General features: G+C 49.1%; 1 protein-coding gene across 2 annotated transcripts in view; it reads left to right on the forward strand.

Moving 5' to 3' along the window:
• Positions 1–13,498, forward strand: part of DHRSX (dehydrogenase/reductase X-linked) — a 152,971-nt gene that overhangs the window by 62,686 nt on the left and 76,787 nt on the right. The gene's annotated exons all lie outside the window — the stretch shown is intronic.

A 13,498-nucleotide genomic window follows, 5' to 3' on the forward strand; every position in this document is an offset into this window, starting at 1 on the left:
CAACACTGCTGGCTTTGCAGATGAAGGAAGGGGCCACAAACTGAGGAATGCTGGAAGCCTCTAGAAGCTGGAAGGGCAAGGAAGTAGAATGTCCCATAAAGAAGACAGCTGTGCCATCACCTTGGTCTTAGCTCAGTGAGACTTATATCAGACTTTGGACCTCCAGCGCTATAAGAGAATGCCCCTGTGTTGTTTTAAGCCACTCAGTTTGTGGATATTGGTCGCAGCAGCCATGGAAAACCCATACATAATAACTAGGTATCTTATCCAAGCCGTGAGTTTCCCATGATGTGCAGACACCACCTTCTGTTTGTCAGTTGAATTCACTTCCGATTGTCTCAAGTCTTGTGTCTCCGCAACTCGTGATGATTCCTTTTCTCAAAGACCCTCAGTCTCACAATGCCATCTTTTGGAAGGAAAACCACCGAAGATTCCAAAACCATTAGAACAGACAGACCTTTGGTCTCAGATTCCAGCATGCCTGCTAGGTGGGATGACATTGTCTCCGTCAGTTAATGACCCTCCTAATTGGTCTAATTGCTTTTACCCTGCAAATATTCCTCTGGCTTCATTAGTGTTGCAATTATGCCTTAGCTCAAGTTGATTTGAGGAAGGCAGGCTAATGCATCCAGACATCGTTTCCATTTGGCAGAAGAGGGTTTTCTGTCTCCGTCTTGCCTTAATTTGCTTTGAATTCCTGCTAAGGTACACGGTGATTTCAGGGCCTCTCCTTGATACAGTAACGTGGAAGGTCAAAGCCCACTCTACAAAACAGCAGTGTAATAGAAGGCCTCCAGCATCAGCCCGTGAACCTCTAATTTTATTCATAGAAATTAGGGATTTCCAACTGCATGAAGATGTTCTGTATGGTGGTATTTCATATTGTCATTGATCATTCCATTGACCCATTGAAGATGACTTCCAAACAGTTTGGTCACTGTTCACCTATCATCCAGGCAGGCTGAGATTAATTCACCTATCATCCAGGCAGGCTGAGATTAATCTACTCTGTGCTTGTTTGCCGTGTATGGGTAATTGGTTGTCAGCAATCAACAGAGGGTCCCGTGGCATTGGTGTGATATGAAGGACAAGGGCCGCCGTGGACTTGTGACATGCGACGGGAGGGTGAACAGCCTCTGTGATGTGTTTTCTCACTCCATTGTGAGGTACTGTGCTTCCTCTTTGGTCTTCACTGGCCCAGCGTTAGGTCCGTTTGGCGGGACTGGAGCAGATTCTGTGCCCACGGCACTTTTGCTCAAGAACAGCTGGCGTGATGCAAGACACGGCTGCAGAGCTGAGCTACCCTGACATGTCCCCAGGCTGACAAAGCCACGAGGAGCCACGGGTCCGCAGGGTTCGGCGTGCAGTGAGCCAGACCAGGGGTGTGGGTCCCGGGACTGCCATCACAAGACATCACAAACTGCGATGCTTAATGACAGAAATGAATCTTCTCAAGTTGCCAAGACCAGAAGTCTGAAACCAAGGTGTGAGGTTCTGGAGGCTCCAAGAGGGAGAATCTGTGTCCGGCCATCATCCTCTGGCTTGTAGACACATCACCCCATCTCTGCATCCGCCTCCACATGGCCTTCTTCGTGTGTCTGTGTATCTGTGTTTCTTCTCTTCTTATAAGGACACCTGTCATGCTAGATTTAGGAGTCACCCTATTGCGAGATGACCTCATCTTCACTATAATCCCATCTGCCATGACTTTGGTTCCAAGTTAGGTCCCATTCTGGGGTCCTGAGGGTTCGGGCTTGAAGATACCATTTCTTGTGGAGTGGTGAGAACATCCAGTTCATCCCATGCCACCCCCTTGGCACTCGGACTTCCTAACACATGACATATCTCATCCACCTTATGGCTGGCTCTCCTCTGTTTATTGCTGGCCTGTACGCAGGCCAAGGGCATCTGCCTTGGTCATGGCTGCCTTTATTGTGCGGTAAACGGGCCTGCATCTGGCGGGTCCTCGGGCAATATGGACAGACTGATGGCACGGGATTTTGGCATCATGGCAATAATCCGTCTCTGTTGTCTGGATTCGAGAGTTCTTATTCAGCTCTTCCCAAGAGCCGGTCCAATGCTGGATTCCCCGCCCCCGACTCACAGGCTGGGTGGGGCTTGTGTCCTCCCAGAACACGTTTAGGAGGAAGAGCAGATGGGCGGAGAGGTTGTCTGGGGCTTCTAGTGGGGGTCCACTCCCAAGTAAAAAACAGCGGGTCCCCAAAGCAGGGTAAGGCCAGGAAAAAAAAGGGTTGACTTTTCAGAGGCAGCTTCTTTGTTTGATGCAAGATTTTTGACGCCAGAGGTTGCCGACATGAAATCCGTATGGAATGTAATCAAAAAAAAAAAAAAGAAAGAAAGAAAGAAAGAAAGAAAGAAAGAAAGAAAGAAATGCATATGGAATGTGAAAACAACTTCAAAGACCCGTGGTGTGAGTGGTCGGCTACAGGCTTACTTTCTGCAGGAAGGTATTTCTCTTCAGAGAGCACACAGCTTGCCCCACAAAGATCTGTGAATCCCTCCGTCCCCTAGACTTGGAAGCACAGAATCCTTTGCATGACAAACTCGCATTTTCTGTACGGTTCTTGCTTGAAAAGTCTCGGGCACTCCCACGTGTAGATGCACACTCACACATGCACTCTGAGAAGTAGCAAGACCAGGGACACATGCCCCGAGGGTCTTGAGCTTCACTTTCCATCCTGTAAACAAGTCAACATGGGTAGACTGACGGAATTCATGAAAAACACACCATTTCCTTAGGAGATGAGGTGCAAAAGGGTCATCGGTGAGTCAACCAGAAGAAAGTCCATTCTTGGGTGCAGAATTCCAAGCCTTTTGCAGTGACGGGGAGGTCTGTGCATCTCGGGTCCGACATTACCCCTGAGTTCACCACGCTGGTAGGGAAGTCCGCCCCTCAGTGTGTGGTACTGTGGGGGGGTGGGGGTGGCCGGCCATACTTTGTGCAGCCAGAATGAGCTCTGGGGCTCGCGTGATGTCATGGGGAGGCATGGGGGATGGGTGTGGACGCAGGGAGTCTTCTGTCACCTTTATATAGCCCCTCCCAGCAAAAGGGACCCAGAGAAGTCCATCCAATTTTGCTAAAGTTACCTTTTCTAAACATACCCAAACTCTTAAAAAGACATCGCATTAGTAGAGGTCACTCCTCACTCTTCTTCCACGGAGATCACGTGCCTCGCTGTCCTAAATTTAACGTTTCTAGAAAACGTTCTGTGACCCTGTGGCCCACGCTGCTCAAGTGACAAGAAGCATGACAGGTTGATGGCCATGAGGTTGTTGGGTTGAACCGTTGGCCATGCCCTTGAGTGACCGGAAGGCACGGCGCGGGCAAGTGTCTCAGTCTCTGTGAGCTACAGAATCACTCTGTTTAAAGCAGGGCTGGTTCCATTGCTGTGAGTGCCTACAGAAGTCGAACGCACAGACACAGCAAGTGGAATGCTGGTGGCCCTTGGCTGGGAGAAGGGGACGTGGGGAGCTGGTGGTCAATGGGGGACGGAGTTTCAGGTCCACAGGAGGGATGTGTTCTAGGAGATGTGCTGTACGACATGGCGCCTCTGGTGACCATTACCGCATGCTGCACTTACAGCGTCCGATCTCATGTGTTCTTACCCCCAAAAGGCAAGCAGAGATGCAAACAAAAAAGCCAAGGAAACACAAGGACGTCCTGGGATGTGTTGGTCGTGTCTTTTCCCTGGACTGGGGGGAAGGTGCCGTGGGTGTTTGCGAACGTCCACACCTCGTCAAATGGCACACACCAAGCATGTGCGCTTCTTTGTATATCGCTGACGCCTTGATAAACCTGGTTGGGAGAACAGGGCTGCAGAGGACCCCCACGCCCCGGTTGGATGCCGCTGTCCTTGCCGAGCGCCCGTGAGATTTTGTTTGGAGCGTCTTCCTCTGCCGCAGTGATCAGTTGATCATAAATAAATGTGCCAACTTGTGAAAAACACCTTCCTCTTCACGCGGGTCCCGCTGACCTTTTTGCCTCTGCTCATGCTTCTCCATGGTTGCACAGAGCCTAGGGTGACTGTAATGGTGAGGACGTTTTCTCTGTTCCTCGGATTTTCTCTGTCCCAGCTTGGAGGGAAGATCCAGATGCACGCAGAAAGGGTCTACACTTTGTGGTGTTTCCACACTGTGTTCTGTTCTGTTTCCTTCCTACGATTATGAACAGTGCTCTAGGATTCTGCCTCCTTAAACATTCTCTCTAAAGGGGGTCTTTGCCGCCCATGTTCTTCCTATTTTGTAGAGTGCTTTTTGGGAGAGCCTCATGTCTCTGGATTCCAAGTGAGTTGATTAGACGATTTCCATCCATGGCACCAAAGTCTTGATGCGAAGGTACAGCCAGGGGTATGGACTTATGTTTTACTCCGTGAGTCTTTCTCTCCAGGTAGGACCACTTAGAAAAGTATGCTTTTCTAAGGCTTTAAGACATTTACAACCACATCCGAAAAATGTGTCTTAAACTCTTCATCCTCCCAACTATGACAACATTGACTTTTATGAAAATAGCATCAATCCCTGCCCACCCTTTTATTATCATTCCATATATTGAAAGTTACACTCAACATCCTTTTTTATCCATTGCCCATCACTGACTTTTTATCTCTCCTAACCATAGATCTTTAGACAACCATACAATTTTAAAGTTTAAAGGAACATTGGAGATAATTTTGATAGCAAATTGAAATGTCTGTAACCAGGTATGTTAGTCTTCCTAATGTTGTCAGAAATTACTGTAAACTGGGTGCTAAGACCAAAAGAGATTTGTTGTCTCCCAGCTGGGCAGACCACGTGTCTGAGATTCAGGTGGGGCAGGGCTGCTGAGAACCAGGCAGGGCAGGGCTGCTGAGATCCAGGCGGGGCAGGGCTGCTGAGAACCAGGCAGGGCAGGGCTGCTGAGATCCAGGCGGGGCAGGGCTGCTGAGATCCAGGCGGGGCAGGGCTGCTGAGATCCAGGCAGGGCAGGGCTGCTGAGATCCAGGCGGGGCAGGGCTGCTGAGATCCAGGCGGGGCAGGGCCGTGCTCCCTCCTGAGGCTCCTTCCTCCTTCCAGCTTCCAGGGCTCAGTCATCCCTGGCCTGGTGGCGCGTCCCTCCCACCTCTGCCTCTGTCCTCACGTGGCTTCTCCTCCGTGTCTGTGTCTCTTCTTCTGTCTCTCCTAAGGACACCTGTCATCAGATTTAGGGCCACTCTGATCCAGGAGGAGCTCTTTTCCAGATCCTTCACTTTGTCACATCTGCAAGGGTCCTGTTTGCAAATAGGATTCCATTCGTGGGTTGTGAGTGTTGACACACGGACACATCTTTATGGAGATACTTCAACTATTATTCAACAGTTTGTGGCTTCTGGTCACATGGCAGCTGCTGGTTGGCCTTTGATGGGGTGGGTCTGAATACTTAGGTCTCATAGTGGATCCTGTGGTCCAATGGGTAGGGAATCAGAACCCTGGTGCCCCCTATGCATGAATCTGCCCATGCAGATGTGGCCTTGGGGCACACATGCTCTGATTGAGAACTTATGGTCTTACAGGGAACAAGGGCACCTCCTTTGTGATGAATGAGGAAAGCTTTGCTTACCCGACAAATGCACAGCTGGGAAAACCACTCAATTGGCTCTGCCGCCCCCAGGACGCATCCACCCTCTGTTCTTGGCCCCGTCTGAAGAAAGGCTCAGCATTTTTACAAGCCAGTCACATATTCCCTGAATGTATCACATAAGAACTTTGGAAACAGGCCAAGAAAAAAATTGCTTCCTAAAGTATCTGGAAAAATTTTACTTCCAAAGTAGAGGCAATGATGTTTTTTTTAAAAAAAAAAAGAGAGAGAGAGAGAAAGAAAATCCAGAAATGAGGATTATCTGTGCATTGTGGCCAGATTTTATGTCCTGGAGAACATAAGTATTTTCGTACATGTCGAAGTCATACTGCCCTTTCTATGAAGGTTAACCTCCTTCTGCTCCCACGTGTTTATTATATCCCCCCAAGAGCTCATTTCCCCATTTTGAGTTTCTATAGATGCGAGAGAAAGAAATGTTTTACAAAGTGCATGTGGGCATTAAAAGCATGCGTTATATTATGAATGACAAGGCTTGAACGCATGCCAAGCCTGTCATTTCAACACCTAGACTGTCTTCCGCGGCCTCCTGTTCCAAGAAAGTGCCCCAAAACACACTGCATGAGGAATGGTGGTCTACACGTTGCTCAGTCTGAGAGCTCATTCTTTCAATAATAGGCTCATTCATTAAGACGACAGTTGATCCCATAATTACGCAACCACATCCCTACTAAGTGACAAGGACTGTTGGCGCCGGGAGATTCATTGCTATACTAAGAACTAAAGGTAATGGGGTCTCAGGAAAACAGGCGATTGTAAGAACTAGTTAGGCTGGTCCTCCCTCCTATGCTGGAAATACTTAAGGATGCCATCAGAGTTAAGACTCATTCTACTCCATTCTTTGGGGTTAAATTGTGTCTGCCACCCCCTCCAAAAGACACGTTGAAGTCCTAACTCGTGGGTCCTGTGAATATGACCTTATTTGGAAATAAGTTAAGGGAGCGCCCATACTTTCAAATGCACCTTGATACTTGTTTTCCGGAAGATTCTAACATCTAACATATAACATACTATACACTAATTATGCATTTGTCACTTCGACATGATGCCCAGCCACCGTGCGAGAATTTTTAGCGTCTGGATCGTGCTTCTGTCCTTGGTTTTATACTGTGGGGTTCCCAGAGGCAGCACTGCGTTGATCCATCCCATAGGTTGTCAGGGGACCTGCAAGAAGCATGATGAGAAGGGCACATCTTTCTAGAATGTCGGGCTCCTGATGCCATCACTCACTGCTCAGTGGGCGGTAGCTGTGACAGGGGCTGTGTTCACTACTCGATGTATGTCCCATGGCCACTTGAGTGGCAGGTGTCATCAGCCCTGATCTTTAGATGATGTTCTGGGATGGTTAATTATATGTGTCAGCTTGACTGGGCTGCAGGGTGCTGAGACATTGGGCCAGGCATGATTCTGGATGTGTCTCTGAGGGTCTTTCTGCATGAGATTAGCATTCAATTCAGTGGACTGATGAAGCGGATGGTCCTCCCCAATGTGGGCAGGCCTCGTCTAATCACTTGAGGGCCAGAATGGAACAAAAACGCTGATAGGAGAGACATTCCTCCTGCCTGACATCCTTCTAGCTGGGACATCGGCTTTTTCTTGTTTTCGGACTTGATCTGCAATATCAGCTCTTCCTGGGTCTCGAGCTCGTCGCCTTTGGGCCGAGACTTACGCTGTCAGCTCCTAGTTCTCTGCCTTTGGACTCAAATTTGAATTTACACCACATTGGTTCTCCTGGATCTCCAGCCTGCCTGCAGATCTTGACTGCTCGGTGTTTATAGTTGCATGAACCAGTTCCTTATAATAAATGCCTCCCCACGTGCACACACACACACCCCCTCGGTGTTTATAGTTGCCCTACTGGTCTGTTTCTCTGAAGAACCCAGACTCACCCACCGTCCAAACACCCCACTGGCTCCCAGATGGCTTGACCCCAACCCAACCCTCCCTCCCACCCTTTCTCCCTCTGGGTTCCTTCCTTTCTTTGTTCCCCACAGTGGCTTAATCACCAGCGTCCCCAAGGGCACAGGCTGGGCACATCCCACCTCTATGCTTGGCCTGCAATCTTCCTGAGAACCTTTCCTGCAGCTCTTCCAGTGAAACTGGCCACATGTTCCTCACTTTGGTGCTTCCTGATGTTGCTTATGGCCCCAGGATGGTATGTCCTGTCCTGGCTTGTTTAATGAGGAAAGGCGATCTCTTCTTGGAGGTCTGGTTTCCTGGGTTCTGGGATGCTCATCATGTTGTTCCAGGATGCTCATTGTCTTATTCATCAGCGTGTCCTGCGATGGTCATTATCCTGTTCTGGCATGCTCATCTTCCTCTTTTGGGATGGTCAGCATCCTCTTTTGGGATGGCTATTGTCCTGCTCTGGGTTGGTCATTGTCCTCTTCTGAGATGGTTGTTCTCTTGTGTCATTCATCTTTCTCTCAGATCTGGAGGGAAGTCCAATAGAAGAATGTACAGCCCCTGGTCCTCCGGAACCCATCTGAGAAAGGGAGTCTGAAAGCTCATCCTAACACCTGCCCATGGAGGGTCAAAGAAATGATCCCTAGATCCTTAGAGATGGGTGAGAGATATGGTAAGATGCCACTCCTTCATGTTATTGGTTAGGATGGCTGCGTTGGTTTCCCACGCCTACTGTAACAACATCCACCCGACGGGGGGGACTTAAAGTAATGGAAAGTTATTTCCAAGTTCTGGGGACCGGAAGTCTGAAATCAGGATGGCGGCAGGGTTGGTTCCCTCTGAAGACTCTGGGGGAGGGTCCTTCCTTACCTCTTCCAGCCTCTGCTGGCTCTCAGCAATGCTTGGTGTTGCTTGTCTTGTGGACACATCACTCCATTCTCTGCCTCCACTTTGCCTTCTCTCTCTTGCATGTCTGTGTCCCTGTTCCTATGAGGACACCAATCATTGGATTTAAGACTCACCCCAATCAAGTAGGACTTCATCATATCTTAGTACACCGTCAGAGACCCCATTTCCCAAATACATTCTCATGCCCCAGTCTGGAGTGGACATATCTCCCTGGGGACCAGAGTTCAACCCAGTGCACCCAGGTCCTGAGCCGGAATCAGAGTGGACATTAGATCATCAGGCTCTTGACCTGCAAGTGCACAGTCAGCCTATTTCCAGGGCCTGCCACGTTCATCATAAAGCCATCATCCTATTTAGATAATAAACAGCAGCCTTGCGGAGGATGCTGGCTTGCATTATCCTTCCTTTCTGACAATTCTCTTTTGTACTTTGGTTTATGGCAAGAATAGACGCATGCACACGCACACACGCACGCCGGTGCAACTTACAATGCCTCAGCTACGAGCTGCATGCAGCCCCCGTGACCCTATAGAATTTGGGAGGAACACAGTCACATGATCAGCTAATTCCGTCTTTCCTCTGCATCAGAGGCACCTGTGAAGGAGGAGGAAGAAACTCTTTTCTTCTGTAAGGAAACAAGGCCCCAGGAAAATCGCCTTTTATTTGTGTTTCGGTGAAAACATTGTCATGACAATGGTGGCTATGGGCAAGTTAGTAAAAATCACAGAGAGGTAAATTTTACGTCCCGGGGGGGAACAGTGTGGATTCTTTTAAGACCCACTGAGCTATGACCTTCCTGGACTTCACATAGGCTAACAAACCAAAAAGCGAACAAACACACAAAACCAACATCATACAATACCTGAGGATTTTCGCCGCAGGGGTAGAAGGTGGGGACACACACAGGGCTTTCCAGCCAAATACAAATAGCTCGAGGAAGGAAGGAGAGCATTTTGGAAAATGCCAACCTTTTCTGCAGTGGAAGTAGGTCATTATTTTGTCGGTGCGGGCCCCGATACCTGAAGCGCAGAAAAGTATTTTGAGAGTCATAGTGGGCACAATGCCACTTGGCTATTTGGAAGCTTATTCTTTGTATTGTGTGCATTATTACCGGCTGGAGATTGGAGAGCTTGCCTAGTGCCTGGAGATCACATTCCCACCTGGAGGTGCACCCTGCCTGTACTCACGCGATCCCCTTTGAAACTTGCTCAGTATTTTCCACGACCATGCACTCAGCTGTCCTCATTGGGGTCAGCATCTTCTCAAGAAGATGCAGGTGCTGCCCTCTATTTTTGGAACACTCTGTTTATTTTTAAGTGAAACCAGATGTGGATATTTTAGAGCCAAGAATGCTCATCACCTGGAGGGATGGTGGGCTGTCACCTGGGCTGGACAGGTGCATGGGAGGGGCAGGTGCGCAGACACAGGGAAGGTCTTTTTCTTCCCTACTCACTGCCCAGATCTCTCAGACTCGCTCTGCTTCATACGCTGGTTGGAAACCTCCTCGGGCTGAGGTGCCATTGATTTTTTTTCTCTCTGTCAGTGTCCGTTCCTCCCTGTCTTCATCCTCCTCCAACACTTTCCGGCCGGGTGCCCTGCTTTCAACATTTCCTCCTCCTGGACTCGCTTCTCCCCACCTCACCTGTCAACATGCTACCTCTGTTTCCCACCAGACACCTCCGCCATGAAGTCTCCCAGGGATCCTGGATGAAATCCGGCCCCTGTCTTCCATGTCTATTTACCTTTCCAGCGCACTTCTGCCGTGCGTCCAGCATCCTGCATCCTCCCATGGCCTGTGGACTCTGAAAGAACGCACCCCCTCCATGCCATGCCAGGCACCTGGGAGCCCCTCAAAAGGGATCACATCTCGATGACTGCCTGGTGGCCAAGCCCTGGAGACCTCACCTTGAGATTCAGCTTCGTCCCCTTTCTGCCACCCCTGATAGTTTCTATGTCCATGGAGACTCTGTCCAGCCACAACCTAATTTGACAGCTCCTCTTTAGAGCTGTCAGGTTTCAGATGGGGTGCCAAAGATTTCCTGCTCGTAAGGCAAAGCGATAGAGCTTGAAGGACTTTGCAAACCAGTTATTAAGTTGGGAGGAGGAGGAGGGGGCTGTCGTAATAAGGAGCAAGCCTCCACTGGGAGATATGCATGCCACTCAAGGTCAGCAGAAAGGACTTTGCATTTACCTGTGAGCCTAGAAGAACCAGGTGCACCATGCGGGATGAACGGGTGCCATGATTGAAATGTTGGAGCAGCACATCTCTTTCTTTGCAGACAGCTGACTTTTGGTGGGGGTGTTCTGCATTCTAGTGCGGCTCAGACCCAGGCGGAGGGTGGCCTGAAGTCCTGGGGATGGGGGTGGGGAAGGAGAGAAGCTGAACCGAAGTTGGATCAAGTCAGGCGAGGAAGCATCTTGCCCAAGACGGCTCAGGGGGTGCACACAGCTCATTCAGGAGCCTAGAAATGGGGATCAGAGGGAGGTCTGTGTCTGGCCAGGTTGGGCATCGTGAGTCTTGTCTAAGGGTGGTGGGCATGGGGGAAAATGTTTCCTGGAACACAAAAGGGGCGGGGTTTTTCTCTCCCATCAACGTCTTCCAGAAGCACAGGTGTTACGGACTGAATGTGTGTGTCTTCCAAAAATCAATGTGAGGAAGCCTTGACCCCCATTGGGAGGGTGTCAGCGGGTGGAGCTTTTAGGAGGTCGTTAGGGCTCCACGGGGCCATGAAGGTGGGACCCCCCCAAACCCACAATGGGATTAGCGTCCTCATGTGAAGAGGAAGGAATTGGAGTTCTTTCTCCATCACATGAGGACCCAATGAGAAGATACTGTCCATGAACCAGGAAGCAGGTCCGCATCAGACACGACATCTGCAGGTGGCTTCACCTTGGCTGCCCAGCCTTCAGAACAATGAAAAATGATCTGTTATTTAAGCCATGCATTTGGGGGTGCCCTGTTACAGCCACCCAGCCAAAAACAGCCAATCTCTGGAGTCCCTTATGAGTTCAGGAGATTATGCTCCCATGGGCAACGTATAAGAAGTATTTTGGCACTTGGAGAAACCCAAGACAGACCAGCTGTCTTGCATCTACTTCGTCCCACTCAGGGTGACCCCCGTAGCCTTGGGACCACCAAGGCCCGAGCTCCACGCTGGCCTCCCCGAGTGTCCTTCGGGGCAGAACGCTGTTGTCCTGCTTCTCATGTCCCTTTGGTAGAGATAGTCATAGGGGCCCAGGGACCCACCCGCCCTCAGACACACCAGTGGAGTTTGGCCAACTGCTGCCCACCTGCAGGCTCTATGGAGAGCAAGTAGGTCGAATGGGGAGAATCCTCTCCCCAGGACACGTCTGATTAACAGGCGTTCCTCAGAAGGATAGCGCATTGGCTCATTTCTTTGGAAACGGTTGGCACAACCACCCTGCCCTTTGCCTGTGGTTCTGCTGGACGTGTGCCCCACCTCCTGACAAAATTCCTCTTACATCCCAATCCGTTTACTGACCAGCTCTGAAAATGCAGCACTGGCGTGCTAAGTTTATTAATGGCCGGCGCGCACACTGATAAACGCATTGGGAAGTAGAGCATTTCCTCACGCTCAAAGGGGGCCGTGGGTTTGCCTCCACGGAAGGAAATCAGACGCGGCGAAAAGCAGCAAGCTTCTCACGTGGTTTCACTTTACAGAGAAGTCAATGTGCCTTTCAAAATATTCTTAAACAGTAAGCACATGTAAGCATTAGATCAAAACACATTATCTTCTTCGTTTTGTAGCAATGATTTGAATTTCAATGTGCCCTTAAATTTTTCTATTATAAATTATTTCATGCATATGAAAGGCGTAGAGGAATGATATAATGAGCACGTGTGTACCTGCTGTGTCGTTTTACCTAATCTGCACATTTTGCTGCAGGAGTTTTAGATTGTGTGTGAGTTGTGTGTGAAATAAGATGTTTCAGATGCCATTTTCCCCTTGTATATCGCTCCCCAATTATTTAGTTATTCCATGGAAAAATGTTTCCATAGCTTAGGTCAGTATCGTTCTGCACCGTTTAGCAATGCTTCATCTGTGCATTGACAGGATAGAAGGGAAAGATGCATTTCTCCTGTTTTATTTGCACTTCTCAAATGATGCTTCAATTTAAAATTAATTATCTAAGGGAATAGCATCGCTGTGGCTCTCTGCTGAAGAATGCTCTTCTGGGAAAGGCTGGATTGTGGTGTTAGCAATTTCTGGTGCTCGCTGGGGTGAGCTGTGCCGTTTGCTGATGGGGTGCCTTGATCTGAGGGCTGGGCGGTGTCTGGGTGTTTGCAAAATGGCCATTTTCAGACCAGAAATTGGTCATGGGCATCTCCAGCAAACCTCCGAGTCAGGTCTCTGGGGACCAGGTGTGACTCCACACCCACCTTCACTTTGCAGAGTCATGCACAGGATGGAGGATATGGCAAATAAAATTAATCCAGGATGTAGGCACAGAGCCCCGTGATCTCTTGATTAAATCCTGCATCCCGGTCATATGTTGATAATAACTGTAATCTCCTTAAGGGTTATTGAAATACAACTGGAGAGAATTATCCGCACTGGTTTTTTTGTTTTGTTTTGGTTTTTTTGCATACTGTCTGCTCTTTAGTCCACCTGCTTTCCACCCAAGCCTGACCACCTGCAGTAGTCAACTCCTCATGATTCCCTGAACCCCCACTGGGTTAAGGATCATTCATGTTGGGATTTCTCCATCTCATCCCAATTTGGGGGATCTCCTGGGTCCATCCATCATCATCGCTTGGTGGCCCTGAGGGTTCTCTCAAGGATAGAAGACAGGAGGTTGAGTATTTTGGATTGGATATGAGGACAAGCTCTCAAGACAAACCCTTTGAACATATAGGAAAGAAAGATAAATCACAGAAAGGTGGCATTCGAAACAAAACAAAAAGGTCCCGGACAGTGTGTAGTCTCATGAATGATCTGCTACCCCTTCTGTTTCTCTTTTGTGTAACTGGGCAAGCAATCCATTCCAAAGGTGAAATAGACCTATAGGTTTTAATTTAACAGAGTAAAA

Source organism: Callorhinus ursinus, unplaced genomic scaffold (genome assembly GCF_003265705.2).
Source record: "Callorhinus ursinus isolate GAN/ISIS: 27379988/994484 unplaced genomic scaffold, GSC_fseal_2.0 scaffold16, whole genome shotgun sequence".
NCBI classification, from domain to species: Eukaryota; Metazoa; Chordata; class Mammalia; order Carnivora; family Otariidae; genus Callorhinus; species Callorhinus ursinus.